The sequence below is a fragment of the Triticum dicoccoides genome, chromosome 2A (assembly GCF_002162155.2).
Source record: "Triticum dicoccoides isolate Atlit2015 ecotype Zavitan chromosome 2A, WEW_v2.0, whole genome shotgun sequence".
NCBI lineage: Eukaryota > Viridiplantae > Streptophyta > Magnoliopsida > Poales > Poaceae > Triticum > Triticum dicoccoides.
Window position 1 is genome coordinate 384,765,304 of NC_041382.1, and position 16,662 is coordinate 384,781,965.

The window sequence follows — 16,662 nt, forward strand, 5'->3', positions numbered from 1 at the left end:
CCGACCCTGTCAGTGTGACCGAGTGGAACAACTAGGTGGCACCGAGATGCAGAATCGCAAGCGGTTACTACAACTTGGTGTGACCAAAAAGTTCAAATTGGTTGCATCGAAATGGAAAACCTAGATCAACTTGGTGAACTTGGTGTGACCGAAGTGGATGAATCGGTCATACTGAAATGCACAAAGAGGTTTTGGAAGTTTAAGCCTATGACGACTCGGGGACTCCGAGTGCTCCTCACACAGAGTGGTTCGATCTGACTTCATCAAACTTTGTGATGCAGCATGAATAGAGTTTGAGACGAGAAAAGCATAGATAGCTAAAGGAGGTTGAGGGAGTCCTGGATTAGGGGGTGTTCGGGTAGCCGGACTATACCTTCAGCCGGACTCCTGGACTATGAAGATACAAGATTGAAGACTTCGTCCCGTGTCCAGATGGGACTTTCCTTGGCGTGGAAGGCAAGCTTGGCAATGCGGATATTCAAGATCTCCTACCATTGTAACCGACTCTATGTAACCCTAACCCTATCCGGTGTCTATATAAACCGGAGGGTTGTAGTCCGTAGGCAATCAACTCCATATACAACAATCATACCATAGGCTAGCTTCTAGGGTTTAGCCTCCTTAATCTCGTGGTAGATCTACTCTTGTACTACCCATATCATCAATATTAATCAAGCAGGACGTAGGGTTTTACCTCCATCAAGAGGGCCCGAACCTGGGTAAAACACCGTGTTCCCTGCCTCCTATTACCATCCGGCCTAGACGCATAGTTCGGGACCCACTACCCGAGATCCGCCGGTTTTGACACCGACATTGGTGCTTTCATTGAGAGTTCCTCTGTGTCGTCGCCTTTAGGCCCGATGGCTCCTTTGATCATCAACAACGATGCGGTCCAGGGTGAGACTTTGCTCCGCAGACAGATCTTCGTCTTCGACGGCTTCGCTCTGCGGGCCAATTCGCTCGGCCACCTGGAGCAGATCGAAAGCTACGCCCCTGGCCATCAAGTTAGGTTTGGAAGCTTAAACTACACGGCTGACATCCGCGGAGACTTGATCTTCGACGGGCTCGAGCAACAGCCAAGCGTGCCGCACTATCTCGAGGGGCATGATCTAGCTCTGCCCTCGGACAGTGTCCTGGAGGCCGCACACGCATCGGTTCCGACCCCTAACTCGGAGCCTATTGCGCCCATCGAGGATGAGCGGTTGGATGTCACCTTGGGGGCTTTGATCCCGAAAGCGATCGAGCCGAACGCTAGCCCCGCACTCTGCACGACCCGTGACTCCGAGGATCCGGACTCCTCCCCGGACTCCGAACCCCTCGTGCCCCTGCCAATCGAATCCGATTGGGCGCCGATAATGGAGTTCACCGCTGTAGACATCTTTCAGCATTCGCCTTTTGGCGACATCCTGAATTCTCTTAAGTCTCTCTCTTTATCAGGAGAGCCCTGGCCGGACTACGGTCAGCGAGGGTGGGATACAGACGATGAGGAAATTTAAAGCCCACCCACCACCCACTTTGTAGCCACTTTCGACGATCTAACCGACATGCTTGACTTCAGCTCCGAAGACATCGACGGCATGGACGACGATGTAGGAGACGAACAGGAACCAGCACCTGTAGGGCGCTGGAAGGCCACCTCGTCATATGACATATATATATGGTGGATACTCCAGAAGATGGAGATGGCGATGGAACAGTAGGGGATGACGCCCCCAAGAAACAGCCAAAGCGCCGGCGTCAGCGGTGCCGCTCTAAATCCCGCCAAAGCAAAAGCGGTGATTCCGGCACGGGAGATAATACTACCCCGGATAGCAGCGAAGAACACCCACCTCAGCAAGATTCGGCACAGGAAGATGGAGAAGCCAGCCCTCATGAGAGAGCGGCAGACCGAGAGGTCGAGCATGATAACTATACGCCTCCCTCCGAAGACGAGGCAAGCCTCGATGACGACGAATTCGTCATACCATCAGACCCCACTGAACAAGAGCGTTTTAAACGCAGGCTTTTAGCCATGGCAAGCAGCCTCAAGAAAAAGCAGCAACAACTTAGAGCTGCCCAAGATTTGCTAGCTGACAGATGGACTAAAGTCCTTGCGGCCGAAGAGTATGAACTCGAACGCCCCTCCAAGAGTTACCCGAAGCGCAGGCCGCTACCCCGATCAAAGGAGGAAGCACCTACATCACCAGCGCATGACATGGCAGACCGGCCACCTCGCGGCCGCGACAGAGAGGCCTCTCGGCCCTCCACCCAAGCCATGCCCCGACGCCGCTCAACTAAGGCACGGGAAAATGCGCCCGACATGCGAGACATACTGGAGGATAAGGAAAGACAAACAAGATCGATCTACGGATCACGCAGGCGCCCTACGGCATGTGACAATGATCTTCACTCCGGATACAACAAATCCGGCCGGGCCGAACACAACAGACATAGCTCTTCCGAGCTGCATCGTGATATAGCCCAGTACACAGGCGCCGCACACCCGCTATGCTTCACTAATGAAGTAATGGATCATAAAATCCCAGAGGGTTTCAAACCCGTAAACATCGAATCATACAATGGCACAACAGATCCGACGGTATGGATCGAGGATTATCTCCTTCACATCCACATGGCACGCGGAGATGATCTACACGCCATCAAATACCTCCCGCTCAAACTTAAAGGACCGGCCCGACATTGGCTTAACAGCTTGCCAGCAGACTCAATCGGTTCTTGGGAGGACCTGGAAGCCGCATTCCTCGACAATCTCCAGGGCATTTACGTGCGACCACCAGATGCTGACGACTTAAGCCACATAATTCAGCAGCCAGAGGAATCGGCCAGACAATTCTGGACACGGTTCCTAACAAAGAAAAACCAGATAGTCGACTGTCCGAACACAGAGGCCCTAGCAGCCTTTAAGCATAACATCCGCGACGACTGGCTTGCTCGGCACCTGGGACAGGAAAAGCCGAAATCCATGGCAGCCCTCACGACACTCATGACCCGCTTTTGCGCGGGAGAAGACAGCTGGCTAGCTCGCAGTAACAACTTATCAAAGAACCCTGGTAATTCGGATACCAAGGACAAAAGTGGCAGGACACGTTGGAATAAGCAAAAACGCCGCGTTAGCAGCGACAACAATGAAGACACGATAGTCAATGCCGGATTCAAAGGCTATAAATCCGGTCAGCGGAAAAAGCCATTCAAAAAGAATACTCAGGGCCCGTCCAGTTTGGACCGAATACTCGATCGCTTGTGCTAGATACATGGCACCCCCAAAAGGCCAGCCAATCACACTAACAGGGATTGTTGGGTGTTCAAGCAGGCAGGCAAGTTAAGGGCCAAAAACAGAGACAAGGGGCTGCACAGCGACGACGAGGAGCCCAAGCCGCCGAACAACAATGGACAGAAGGGCTTTCCCCCACAAGTGCGGACGGTGAACATGATATACGCAACCCACATTCCCAAGCGGGGGCGGAAGCGTTCGCTACGGGACGTATACGCGATGGAGCCAGTCGCCCTAAAGTTCAACCCATGGTCCTCCTGCCCGATCACTTTTGATCGAAGGGACCATCCCACTAGCATCCGTCATGGCGGCTTCGCCGCATTGGTTCTTGACCCAATCATCGACGGATTTCATCTCACAAGAGTCCTCATGGACGGCGGCAGTAGCCTGAACCTGCTTTATCAGGATACAGTGCGGAAAATGGGCATAGATCCCTCAAGGATTAAGCCCACAAGAACGACCTTTAAAGGCGTTATACCAGGTGTAGAAGCCAACTGTACAGGCTCAGTAACACTTGACGTGGTCTTCGGATCCCCGGATAATTTCCGAAGCGAAGAGTTAATCTTCGATATAGTCCCGTTTCGCAGTGGCTATCAAGCCCTGCTCGGACGAACCGCATTCACAAAGTTCAATGCGGTGTCGCACTACGCATATCTCAAGCTGAAGATGCCAAGCCCTCGAGGAGTAATTACGGTCAACGGAAACACCGAACGCCCCCTCCGTACGGAGGAGCATACGGCGGCTCTCGCAGCGGAGGTACAAAGTAGCCTTCTCAGGCAATTCTCCAGTCCGGCCATTAAAAAGCCAGACACTGCCAAGCACGCCCGGAGTAACCCACAGCAGGACCGCCTGGCACACTCTGAGCAAGCATAGCAATGCGGCCCCAACCCCAGCTTTCGCGACATAGCGAAACCAGTACCTCGCGTACATAACTACGCCCTTGAAATACCATGGGCACAGGGGAAGGGGCACAATAACGGCACACCCAAAATACGGTTTAAAACATACTAGGGGCTGCCGGATTCTTTTTTTAATTTTTTCTTACTTTCAGGACTCCATACTTCGGATGACCTGTTCGGCAATTCGACTGCCGCACAAACGATGCAAGATCCAGGGAGGCAGACAAGCCATGCCGCATTATGGAACTCCCAGGTGGTCTCTGTTACGAGTGGTATACCTGTTTTAAATACAATTCCGCGGCCTGCCCCTGGTCAGGACATACTGAATAGTCCAATATCTTTTGCTTACCGCACTATTTGTATCGTTCGGCTTTGATAAATAGCCTCTCTATAAACAATGCTTAGCTTCTTGTCTATTTTTTGCATTATCTTCTTTTCACATTTATGTTTATTAAATGACATGATTACACCCATACACCATGGTACGACAAACACGCCAGGGGCTTCAGTACCCCTCATAATGGTGTGAGAAGTCCGTACACTTTCACAAGTGCGGCACCCCGAACTTATAGCACTATATGCATCGGCTCCGAATCATGATTTGGGTCAATAGTTGGGTTTGCCCGGCTCCTATGTTTTGGTGCCTTACGTTCCGCTCTATCGGCTAAGGTAGCACTAGGAGAACCACTGCGATTGTGCCCCGGTTCAGCTGGGTTAAGCACCTCAGTGGAGAAAGCTAAAACTGACTGTCATGATGTGGCGAGAGACCGGTCGCTGTTCGAGAGGTTTTTCGAGTCCCTAAAGGCTTATGTCGCTTCGAGCGAGGAGCTGGCTTTGTCCGGCCAAGGCGTGGATAGCGCCCCGAGCTCGGTCTTTCGAACTAGGGGCTTCGCCGAAATTTAAAATTATAGAGTTCTATGGCTAAGTGAGAGTGTTCAAGCATTATAGTCCGATTGCCTGGTTCGTTGTGCTGAGCGCCTCCCTCGAAGGACCCAACTATGGGAAAAAGAGCGCTCAGGTTTATCCCGAACACCCCAGCACTAGTGGCACAGGGGCAGAAGCCGACGACTGGCCATCTCTCAATTTTTGATAAACGGCCGCACAGAAAGTAATATTTTAAATTCAATAAGCATTGCTTAGCGCATATGAACAAGTTTTCAGCGCACAGGATAAACACAAGCGAGTTCATTCAAATATCACATCCTTGGTACATTCATCCTTGTAGTAGTTCTCGGGCTTGCGATGCTCCTTCCCCGGCGGCGCCCCATCCTTCACAAGCTTCTCACCGTCCAGCTTACCCCAGTGCACCTTTGCACGGGCAAGGGCCCGACGGGCACCATCGATGCAGACGGAGCGCTTGATGACCTCAAGCCTCGGACAGGCCTCCACCAGCCACCGCACCAGCTCGAAATAGCTCCCAGGCAGGGCCTCTCCGGGCCATAGCCGAACTATGAAGCCCTTCATGGCCTGCTCGGCCGCCTTGTGGAGCTCGACTAGCTGTTTCAGCTGGTCGCTCAAGGGCACAGGGTGTCCGGCCTTAGAATACCGAGACCAGAACACCTTCTCCGTCGAGCTACCCTCTTCAGCTCGGTAGAATGCGGCGGCGTCAGATAAGCTGCGGGGAAGATCTGCGAATGCCCCTAGAGAGCTCCGGATTCGGGTAAGTAATAGGTAGTTCACTTTTATATTTCTGCTTTGCATAAAGAATGCCTTACCCGCTGCTATCTTCCTCATCTCCTCCAACTCTTGGGGGGCCTTTTGGGCTTCGGCCTTGGCTGACATGGCAGCCTCTAGGGCCGTTGCAAGCTCGGATGCTTGCGCCTTCGACTCCAGCTCCAAACTCTCATGTTTTTTCATGAGAGCATGAAGCTCTTGCTGCACCTCGCCGACCTGAGCCCCAAGTCTGTCTCGATCGGTGCACCCCGCGGCCGTTTTCTTTTCGGCCTCAGACAGCGCCTGCTTCAGGGTCGCCACCTCAGTCGTGGCCCCCTACAATAAGCAGTACAATCTTGTTACTCTTTTTGCAATCAAGCCTTTTTATAGGCACTTTTTCTGTAAGGTATTTCTTACCTTCTTCCTCCTCGAGCCGCCGCTTGGCAAGGCCGAGCTCTTGCTTGGTCCGCTCGAGGTCCTGCTTCAGGACACCCACCTCCGCAGTCAGTGCAGCGGTGGATAGCAGCGAAGCCTGCATACGCATATTGACTCTTTTTTGTTAGACTCCTGCGATATTTAATAGATCCTCTATTCGGCTTTTCTTTCCGAACGCCGAACAGAGCATCAGGGGCTACTATCTATGCGGTAATATTTTTACATATTTTTACTTACCTCGAAGCCTGTTAGAAGGCTAGCGCAAGCTTCAGTCAGTCCGCTCTTGGTGGACTGAACCTTCTAGATCACCATACTCATAATAGTACGGTGCCCCTCGTCGATGGAGGCATCGTCAAGCACCTCCAGCAGATTGTCCGGCACCTCCGGTTGGACGGAGGCCGCCGGCTCAGAAGGCTTGCTCCTCTTGGAAGGAGTTCACCTACCGCGGTCCGGAACTGTGGAAGATTCCGGCGCGGTGTCCGGCACAAAGCTGGACTGAGAGCCCAGGGGAGCCTTATCCCCTTCACTCCTGGAGTCCGGGAGGTTGCCTTGCAGCTCCTCCGGGACCACCTCCTCCTGCCTCGGAGCTTGTCGCCACGCCACTTCGGCATCGTCCGCAGTGCGGGGGGAGACAGCGGGCGGAACTGAGTTCACGTCCGATGAGTCCAGGGAGCCGCCCGACTATTCATCGAATTCGGCCCGGGGCGGACTGCATAATTACATTCGACATTAGGGAAAGCTGTGCAACAAAGGAACATCATGAGTTACTCTGATATCCGAACTTATGATTTCGCCGGATACTTGGCCCTGTTTGGCCACTCCTCTTTTCCCTCTTCGGCGTTGGGGGCGTAGTCCGGCGGAGGGGTCTTCCTTTTCCTAGACCCCTCGGCCTCCCCCGTTGGGGCGACCTTCCTCTTCTCTCCTCCCTCCGCTGGGGGGGGGAGAGTTTTCTTCTTCCTCCTCCTCGTTTTCGCGGGAGGAGGGCATCTCGAACTCGTCAGATGACGAGTCTGACACCACCATGTTGCGGGCACTCTTTCGAGTCCCCGTGGTCTTCTTCTTCCTGGCCTTCTTCTCTGGCACCACATGAGGCGCCGGAACCAGCAGCTTCGCTAGTAGAGCTGGGGCTGGGTCTTCGGGCAGCGGAGCCGGACAGTTAATCCGTCCGGATATCGCCCGCCAAGCCTGTCAAAGGTAAGGGAGTTTAGATCCCGCATAGAGTCAAACTATGAAAAAAGCTTAACATCCTGTAAAAGGTGTAGATGGCATACCTCGCTAGCGTGACGCTGCGAACTGTATCCGCGGTCCTTGGAAGCGGATGCGGGAGCCTCGGCGCCCTTGAATAGCATCTTCCAGGCATCTTCGTACATCGTGTCGAAGAGCCTGCTGAGGGTTTGATGCTGCGCCAGGTCGAACTCCCACAGATTAAAATCCCGTTGTTGGCATGGGAGGATCCGGCGGACGAGCATAACCTGGATTACATTAATAAGCCAGACTGGCTTGTTCACCAGGGACTGGATGCATGTTTGCAATCCGGTTACCTCTTTTTCGTCACCCCATGACAGGCCCGTCTCTTTCCAGGACATAAGCCGCGTGGGGGGTCCGGATCGGAACTCAGGGGCTGCGGTCTATTTCGGATCGCGCGGCTCGGTGATATAAAACCACCCGGATTGCCATCCCTTTAGGGTCTCCACGAAAGAGCCCTTGAACCATAGGACGTTGGCCATCTTGCCCGCCATGGCGCCTCCGCACTCCGCCTGGCTGCCGCGCACCACCTTGGGCTTGACATTGAAGGTCTTGAGCCAGAGGCCGAAATGAGGGCGTACGCGGAGAAAAGCCTCACACACGACGATAAACGCCGAGATGTTGAGGATAAAGTTCGGAGCCAGATCATGGAAATCCAGGCCGTAGTAGAACATGAGCCCCCGGACAAATGGGTGGAGTGGAAAACCTAGTCCGCGGAGGAAGTGGGGGAGAAATACTACCCTCTCATGGGGCCTTGGGGTGGGGAGAAGCTGCCCCTCTTCGGGAAGCCGGTGCGCGATGTCCTTGGACAGGTATCCGGCCTTCCTTAGCTTCTTGACTTTGCCCTCCGTGGCAGAGCAGACCATCCACTTGCCTCCCGCTCCGGACATTGCTGGAGAAGGTTGAGGTGGGAAGTGCGGGCTTGGGCGCTGGAGCTCGGGTGCACAGGAGATGGATAGGCAAAGGAGGAAGAAGGCGTAGGTAAAAAGGTGGATCCTTGTCCCCTTATATGGGCGGATGCGGTTGTGCGTCCCCACCTGCCTAGTAAAACTCGTTTGCCTCCCAAGCGCCATGATAAGTGGCGCGGTTGGGTTACCCATGTCCGTATTGATGAGAATCCCATAAAACGGGGGTACACGATCTCTGCTTTGACAAGACGTGCCAAGGAAACCGCCTCGCAAAACACGCTGAGGTGGAAAAGTGAAAACGATTCGAGTGAAGGCCTTGGCTGTAGTGTGACGATGCACTGCGACATACGTCAGCAGATTTGATTTGTGTTAATATTACTCTCTCTATGGCAATATGTGGAAGCTTATTTTGCAGAGCCGAACACTACTCTTGGTGTTTACAATCTTCTATGAAGAACTTGGAGGAGGAACCCGCGTTGCAATGCCGAAGACAATTTGTGCGCTGGACTCATCGTCATTGAAGCCTGGTTCAGGGGCTACTGAGGGAGTCCTGGATTAGGGGGTGTTCGGGTAGCCGGACTATACCTTCAGTCGGACTCCTGGACTATGAAGATACAAGATTGAAGACTTCATCCCGTGTCCGGATGGGACTTTCCTTGGCGTGGAAGGCAAGCTTGGCGATGCGGATATTCAAGATCTCCTACCATTGTAACCGACTCTATGTAACCCTAACCCTATCCGGTTTCTATATAAACCGGAGGGTTGTAGTCCGTAGGCAATCAACTCCATATACAACAATCATACCATAGGCTAGCTTCTAGGGTTTAGCCTCCTTGATCTCGTGGTAGATCTACTCTTGTACTACCCATATCATCAATATTAATCAAGCAGGACGTAGGGTTTTACCTCCATCAAGAGGGCCCGAACCTGGGTAAAACATCATGTTCCCTGCCTCCTGTTACCATCTGGCCTAGACGCACAGTTCGGGACCCACTACCCGAGATCCGCCGGTTTTGGCACCGACAGAGGTTCTTAGGCATTCTTGTCCATCCACTTGGCAAAAGAGAAAACACCAAATAATCAAAACAACAAGTGGATGTCCTCGAATGAGTAAAATATGCACTCAACATGCTCATACAATAAAATGGCAAATGAAATATGTGGCAAAGCATGCACAAACACTCTAGCATCTATCAAGCAATTGGCGATGACTAGGTCATCTATATATGAGTATATTGATCGAAGAGTCAAATGAGAACATTTGATCGTAGGTCATACTCATCGTTTAAGCACAAGTGGGGTTACCACTTTTACATAAAGCATTGTTGTGCTCACACCTTTAGAGTTGCTTTAGCTCAATTGATTGGAGTAAAGCTCCCCCTAGATGTGATATCCCCCCTAAGAGGGATGGACTAACCTTGGGTTTTGTCGATGATGACTTCATGTAGGTGTTGAAGATGTGGATGTATATCATTTGAAGCAATCCATTGGAGTGAGTTGCACTTTCAATAACTATACGGTTAGTGCGACAAGGAACAAACAAGGATATCCATAGACATATAGTGATGTACACACAAGCTGATGTCCATGAAAGCATTAGGTTACTTTGTCCCTTTTCTTACCAACAAGAGGGTTTGTGACTACTTGAACTAGTACAAGATGTGGAGGTTGTTTTCACTTGTCCTTGCCAAAAAGATATGACACGAGTATGTTGGCGGTGTCACCCTCAAGAACTCTCTAGTTCTTCTTCTTCGGGATCCACATCATCTTGATGGGAATCCTTGGAGTTGTAGTCGTACTTGATGAAGTATAACTTGATGTAGTCTTGGGAACCCACTTAACCAAGGCCTTAGGAGCTTCTTCAAATGCATCAATCTCCTCTTGAAGCTTGTCCTTCCCTTTTTGCTTTTGGTCTTGTGGTGGAAGATCATCTATAGCTTGTGTCCCATGGAAATAAGTAGGATCATACTTCTCTTGTTGAGGAACAAACTTCGTCTTGGGGTATTGATCTTCTTCCCACTCAACTCCATTGGCATTGAACTTTCGTTCAAAACCAATACCTTGATTCTTCCGATACCTTCCTTGCTTGCGTAAATTTTCCTCAAAGTGCTTACTTCCGGCAAGACTCTTGTAGACACCTTTCTCTATAATTCCCTTCAATAAGCTATTTTCTTGCTCAAGTGTAACTTGGCTAAGAGAATCATTAGTGGAATCAAGAGAACTACTAGAAGCAACAATATTGGATTTAACATGATTGCTGTTACTACTAGAAGAAGAATATTTCTTACTCTTATTGCTAGATTTAACTTCTGGCATGTAAGTAGACAAGAGTAAACACTTGGCAATGTAAGAAGAACTTTTCTTGCGAAGATCATCATTGATTGCCTTTAAGAACCCATGCTCTTGCTCAAGGTTGAGCTTTTCAAAGTGTAACTTCTCATGAGTTCTTAAAAGTTGTCGATGATCTTCCAAGGTAGTTTCAGGAGCCAACTTAAGAGTGTTTAGTTCTTTAGTTAGACGCCCAATCTCCTTATCATCATCATTTGTTTTATCTTGATTAGCATTATTAATAGCAAGTTCATCATAGTTTTCATCACTAGAGTTGTCAATAAGTAAATCATCATCACCTAGCAAATCATCTTCATCACTATTGAAATCAACATACTCGGGGTGTGATACCTTTGGACCTTTAGCCATGAAGCATCTTCCAATTCCTTCATTTGGTAAGTTAAATATTTCATAGGAGTTGGTTGACACAAGTGCTAGACTGGCAACACCTTCATCTTGAGTATATTCAGAGTCAGAGTGATAACTTCTCTCGGAGTGATTGTCGGAGTCATTGCCTGATACCCATTCACCAACATGAGCTTGATGTCTTCATTTTGTGTAGCTCCTTGATGATTTGTCCTTCATTTCCGAATCCTTGATTCTTCGTGATGTTCTTCGTTCATAACGGTCATCTCTACTCCTTCTCTCTCTTGGTGGTGATTCTTCTCTTCTACTTTTCCTTTTGGGTGAATCTTCTCTTCTTTTGTAGGGAGCCATACACTCATTGGAGTAGTGTCCGGGTCTTCCACAATTGTAGAAATTATGTTCACGACTTGAAGATCTTTTGTCATTGTAGGACCTTGACTTGGAACTTCTTTCCTTGCTTCTACTCTTGTAGAACTTGTTGAAGTTCTTCACCATTAGGCTCAATTCTTCATTGAAGGCTTGTTTCTCACTTGATGATGTAGGAGCATCACATGAGGCTTTGTAAGCACCACTTGACTTGTTGTGAAGCTCTTCCTTATCCTTAAGTGACATCTCATAAGCAACAATTCTCCCAATGACTTCCATTGGCTTGAGATCTTTGTAATTGGGCATCATTTGAATCAATGTACACACGGTATCATATTTTCCATCCAAGGCTCTTAGGATCTTCTTGATGATGAATCTATCGGTCATCTCTTCATTTCCTAAACCGGCAATCTCATTTGTGATGAGAGCAAGCCTAGAGTACATTTCAACGACACCTTCACCGTCCTTCATTTTGAACTTGTCAAGTTGACTTTGAAGCACATCAAATTTAGATTCCTTGACGGAGTCGGTACCTTCGTGCATATCAATCAAAGTAACCCAAATTTCCTTTGCATTCTCAAGACAGCTGATTTTTTTGAATTCTTTGGGGCACAATCCATTGAAGAGGATATCGCAAGCTTGAGCATTGTATTGCAGCATCTTCAACTCTTCCGCCGTAGCTTCACGGTTATGTCTAAGAATATGCATTTTCATCTTATGCTTCCAAATAGCAAAATTAGTACCATCAAAGTAAGGACCTCTACAATGGTAATTTCCCTCGATAGACGCCATACTATCCTAGGTTGTGAAACCAAGGCTATGATCACCAAACACTATGGAAATCAAGACAAATGGAGACCAAAGCTCCGATACCGCTTGTAGGATCGAGAGTATGTCTAGAGGGGGGTGATTAGACTACTCGACCAAATAAAAATCTAGCCTTTTCCCAATTTTAAGTCTTGGAAGATTTTAACAATTTACCACAAATCAACCAATAACCTACACATGCAAGTCTAAGAGTATAGCAGCGGAATGTAAAACATTGCACATGATGGTAAAGGGAGGAGTTTGGAGGGAGCAAATGCAATGTAGACACGGAGATTTTTGGCGTGGTTCCGATATGGTGCTATCGTACATCCATGTTGATGGAGACTTCAACCCACGAAGGGTAACGGTTGCGCGAGTCCGTGGAGGGCACCACCCACGAAGGGTCCACGAAGAAGCAACCTTGTATATCCCACCATGGCCATCACCCACGAAGGACTTGCCACACTAGGGTAGATCTTTACGAAGTAGGTGATCTCCTTGTCCATACAAACTCCTTGGTTCATGTAACGCCCTCGATGCGGCTATATCTCCCACGTGTCGAAGCACGACTTAGAGGCACAACCGCATTGAAAGCAATGTCGCAAGTGAGGTAATCTTCACACAACACATGTAATTTAATAAGGGAAAGAGATACATAGTTGGCTTACAATCGCCACTTCACACAATTACATGAATCAAGCATTACATCATACAAATACAATCAAGGTCCGACTACGGAACCTAAATAAAAGAAGAACCCCAAAAGCGACACGGTCCCCGATCGACCCCAACTGGGCTCCACTACTGATCAACTAAAACGAAACAACACAAAGGACAAGATCTTCATCAAGCTCCTCCTGAGCTTGGTTGCGTCACCTGCTCGGTAACATCGGCACCTGCAAACTGGTTTTTGGAAGTATCTGTGAGCCACAGGGACTCAGCAATCTCGCACCCTCGCGATCAAGACTATTTAAGATTATGGGTAAGGTAAAAGTATGAGGTGAAGCTGCAGCAAGCGACTAGCATATATGGTGGCTAACATACGCAAATGAGAGCGAGAAGAGAAGGCAAAGCACGTTCGAGAAAGTATGATCAAGAAGTGATCCTAAACGACCTACGTCAAGCATAACTCCAACAACCGTGTTCACTTCCCGGACTCCGCCGGAAAGAGACCATCACGGTTACACACGCGGTTGATTCATTTTAATTATGGTCGACTTCAGGTTTTCTACAACCGGACGTTAACAAATTCCCATCTGCCCATAACCGCGGGCACGGCTTTCGAAAGTTCAAATCCCTGCAGGGGTGTCCCAACTTAGCCCATCACAAGCTCTCACGGTCAACGAAGGAATAGACCTGCTCCCGAGACATTCCGATCAGACCCGGTATCCCGGTACAACAAGACATTTCGACAGGGTAAAACTAAACCAGCAACACCGCCCGATGCGCCGACATCCTGATGGGAGCTGCACATATCTCGTTCTCAGGGCAACACCGGATAGGTCAAGCTACGAGTAAAACCAGCCCTCAAGTTTCCCCGAGGTGGCCCCGCAGGCTGCCCATTTCGGACCAACACTTAGACAAGCACTGGCCCGGGGGGGTTAAAATAAAGATGACCCTCGAGAGAGCGACTCCCAAGGGAAAAGTAGGTGGTGGTGAGGCAAATGGTAAAACCAAGGTTGGGCATTGCTGGAGGAGCTTTACTTAAGGCGAACTGTCAAGGGGTTCCCATTATTACCGAACCGCGTAAGGAAGGCAAAATCCGGGAACATAACACCGACATGACGGAAACTAGGGCGGCAAGAGTGGAACAAAACACCAGGCATAAGGCCGAGCCTTCCACCCTTTACCAAGTATATAGATGCATTAATTAAATAAGATCTATAGTGATATCCCAACAAGTAAACATGTTCCAACAAGGAACAACATCTCCATGTTCCAATGAGGAACAAACTTCAATCTTCACCTGCAACTAACAACGCTATAAGAGGGGCTGAGCGAAGCGGTAACATAGCCAATCAACGGTTTGCTAGGACATGGTGGGTTAGAGGCTTGGTTCAACAATATGGGAGGCATGATAAGCAAGTGGTAGGTATCGCATCATAGGCATAGCAAAAGAGCGAGCATCTAGCAAGCAAAGATAGAAGTGATTTCGAGGGTATGGTCATCTTGCCTGAGATCCCGCAAGGAAGAAGAACGAGTCCATGAAGAAGACACACGGACGAAGACGAACGGGTCCTCACAAAACACACGACGAAACCTGGAAACCCTGGAAGGCAATTGAAGCTCCGGTCTTGGGGCGTTACAGTTCAACTCCACAATCTTCACATAGGCTCCCAAGTGACACCTAACCAATCTAGGAGACATCACTCTCCAAAAGGTAATAAATGGTGTGTTGATGATGAACTCCTTGCTCTTGTGCTTCAAATGATAGTCTCCCCAACACTCAACTCTCTCTCACTAATCTGGATTTGGTGGAAAGATGATTTGAGTGGAAAGCAACTTGGGGATGGCTAGAGATCAAGATTCATATGGTTGGAATGGAATATCTTGGTCTCAACACATGAGTAGGTGGTTCTCTCTCAGAAAATGAATGTTGGAAGTGTAGACATGTTCTGATGGCTCTCTCCCAGAGTGGAGAGTGGGTGGAGGGGTATTTATAACCTCCACACAAAATCTAACCGTTACATACAATTCACCAAACTCGGTAGGACCAAATCACAAAACTCGGTGGGACCGATTCAGTTCAAAATGTGAACGTTAGGCTTTTCGGTGGGACCAACATGTCAACTCAGTGGGACCGATTTTATTAGGGTTGGGGCATAACATAATCTCTGTGAGATCGATTACACAAACTCGGTGGGACCGATTTTGGTAATAAGCTAACCAGAGAGTTGGTTAGGCAAACTCGCTGGGACCGAATCACTCATTTTGGTAAGACCGAAACGTTACGAAAGGGAAATAGAGAGTTTGCATTGCGAACTCGATGGGGCCGATCGCTCATCTCGGTTGAACCGAAACATTACGAAGGGAAACACAGAGTTTTCAATCCCATCTCGGTGAGACCGAGATCCCTACCGGTACGACCAATATGACTAGGGTTTCTGGCAGTGGTTATATCAAGTGAGCTCGGTGGCGCCGGATAGAACATTTCGGTGGGGCCGAGTTTGACTTTGGTTTGGGACATATGTGGATATGATAAAGTGGTTGAGGGTTTTTGGAGCATATCACTAAGCATTTTGAGCAAGTAAGCCATTAACCAACACCTCATCCCCTTTTAATAGTATTGGCTTTTCCTATGGACTCAATGTGATCTTGGATCACTAAAATGAAAAAGGTAGAGTCTTGAGAGCCAATATGTGTCCTTAGCATGTTGTGGGGTCCATATTCTTAATCCATGCCATGCCAGTAATTGAGCTTTCTGAAATGATCATCTTGAAATAGTATTAGTTCAATGAGCTATATGTTGTTAATAATTACCAAAACCACCCAGGGATAGTTGCACTTTCAGTATGGTGATGGAGATGATATTGAGAACACAAAAAAGGAGAAAGTCTCACATCGACGAGGCTAATCAACCGGCTATGGAGATGCCCATCAATTGAGGTCAATGCAAAAAGTAGGGATTGCAATGCACTAAGAGCTATAAGTGTATGAAAGATCAAAAATAAAACTAAGTGGGTGTGCATCCAACTTGCTTGCTCATGAAGACCTCGGGAATTTGAGGAAGCCCATCATTGGAATATACAAGACAAGTTCTATAATGCAAAGTTCCCGCTAGTTATATGCAAATGAAAGCATATGAGACTCTCTATATGAAAAACATGGTGCTACTTTGAAGCACGAGTGTGGAAAGGATAGTAACATTGCCCCTTCTCTCTTTTTTTCTCTCTTTTTTTGTTGGGCTCTTTTTCGCCTCATTTTTCATTTACTCACTTGGGAGAATGCTCTAATAATGAATATGATGATCATCACACTTCTATTTACTTACAACTCGAAAGAAAATTACAAGTCGACACTAGAACAAGATATGACTCTATATGAATGACTCTAACAGTGTACCGGGATGTGCAATGATCTAGCGTAATATCAATAAAAACTGATGAACGGTGGCTGAGCTACAAATACTATGTCAGCTATATGATCATGCAAAACAATATGACAATGATGATGTGTGTCATAAGAAAATGGAACGGTGGAAGTTGCATGACAATATATCTCAGAATGGCTACAGAAATGCCATAATAGGTACGTATGGTGGCTGTTTTGAGGAAGATATAAGGAGGCATATGTGTGATAGGGCATATTATATCACGTGGTTTGGATGCATCGGCGAAGTTTGCACCACATCTCAAGGTGAGAAAGGGAAATGCACAGTACCAAA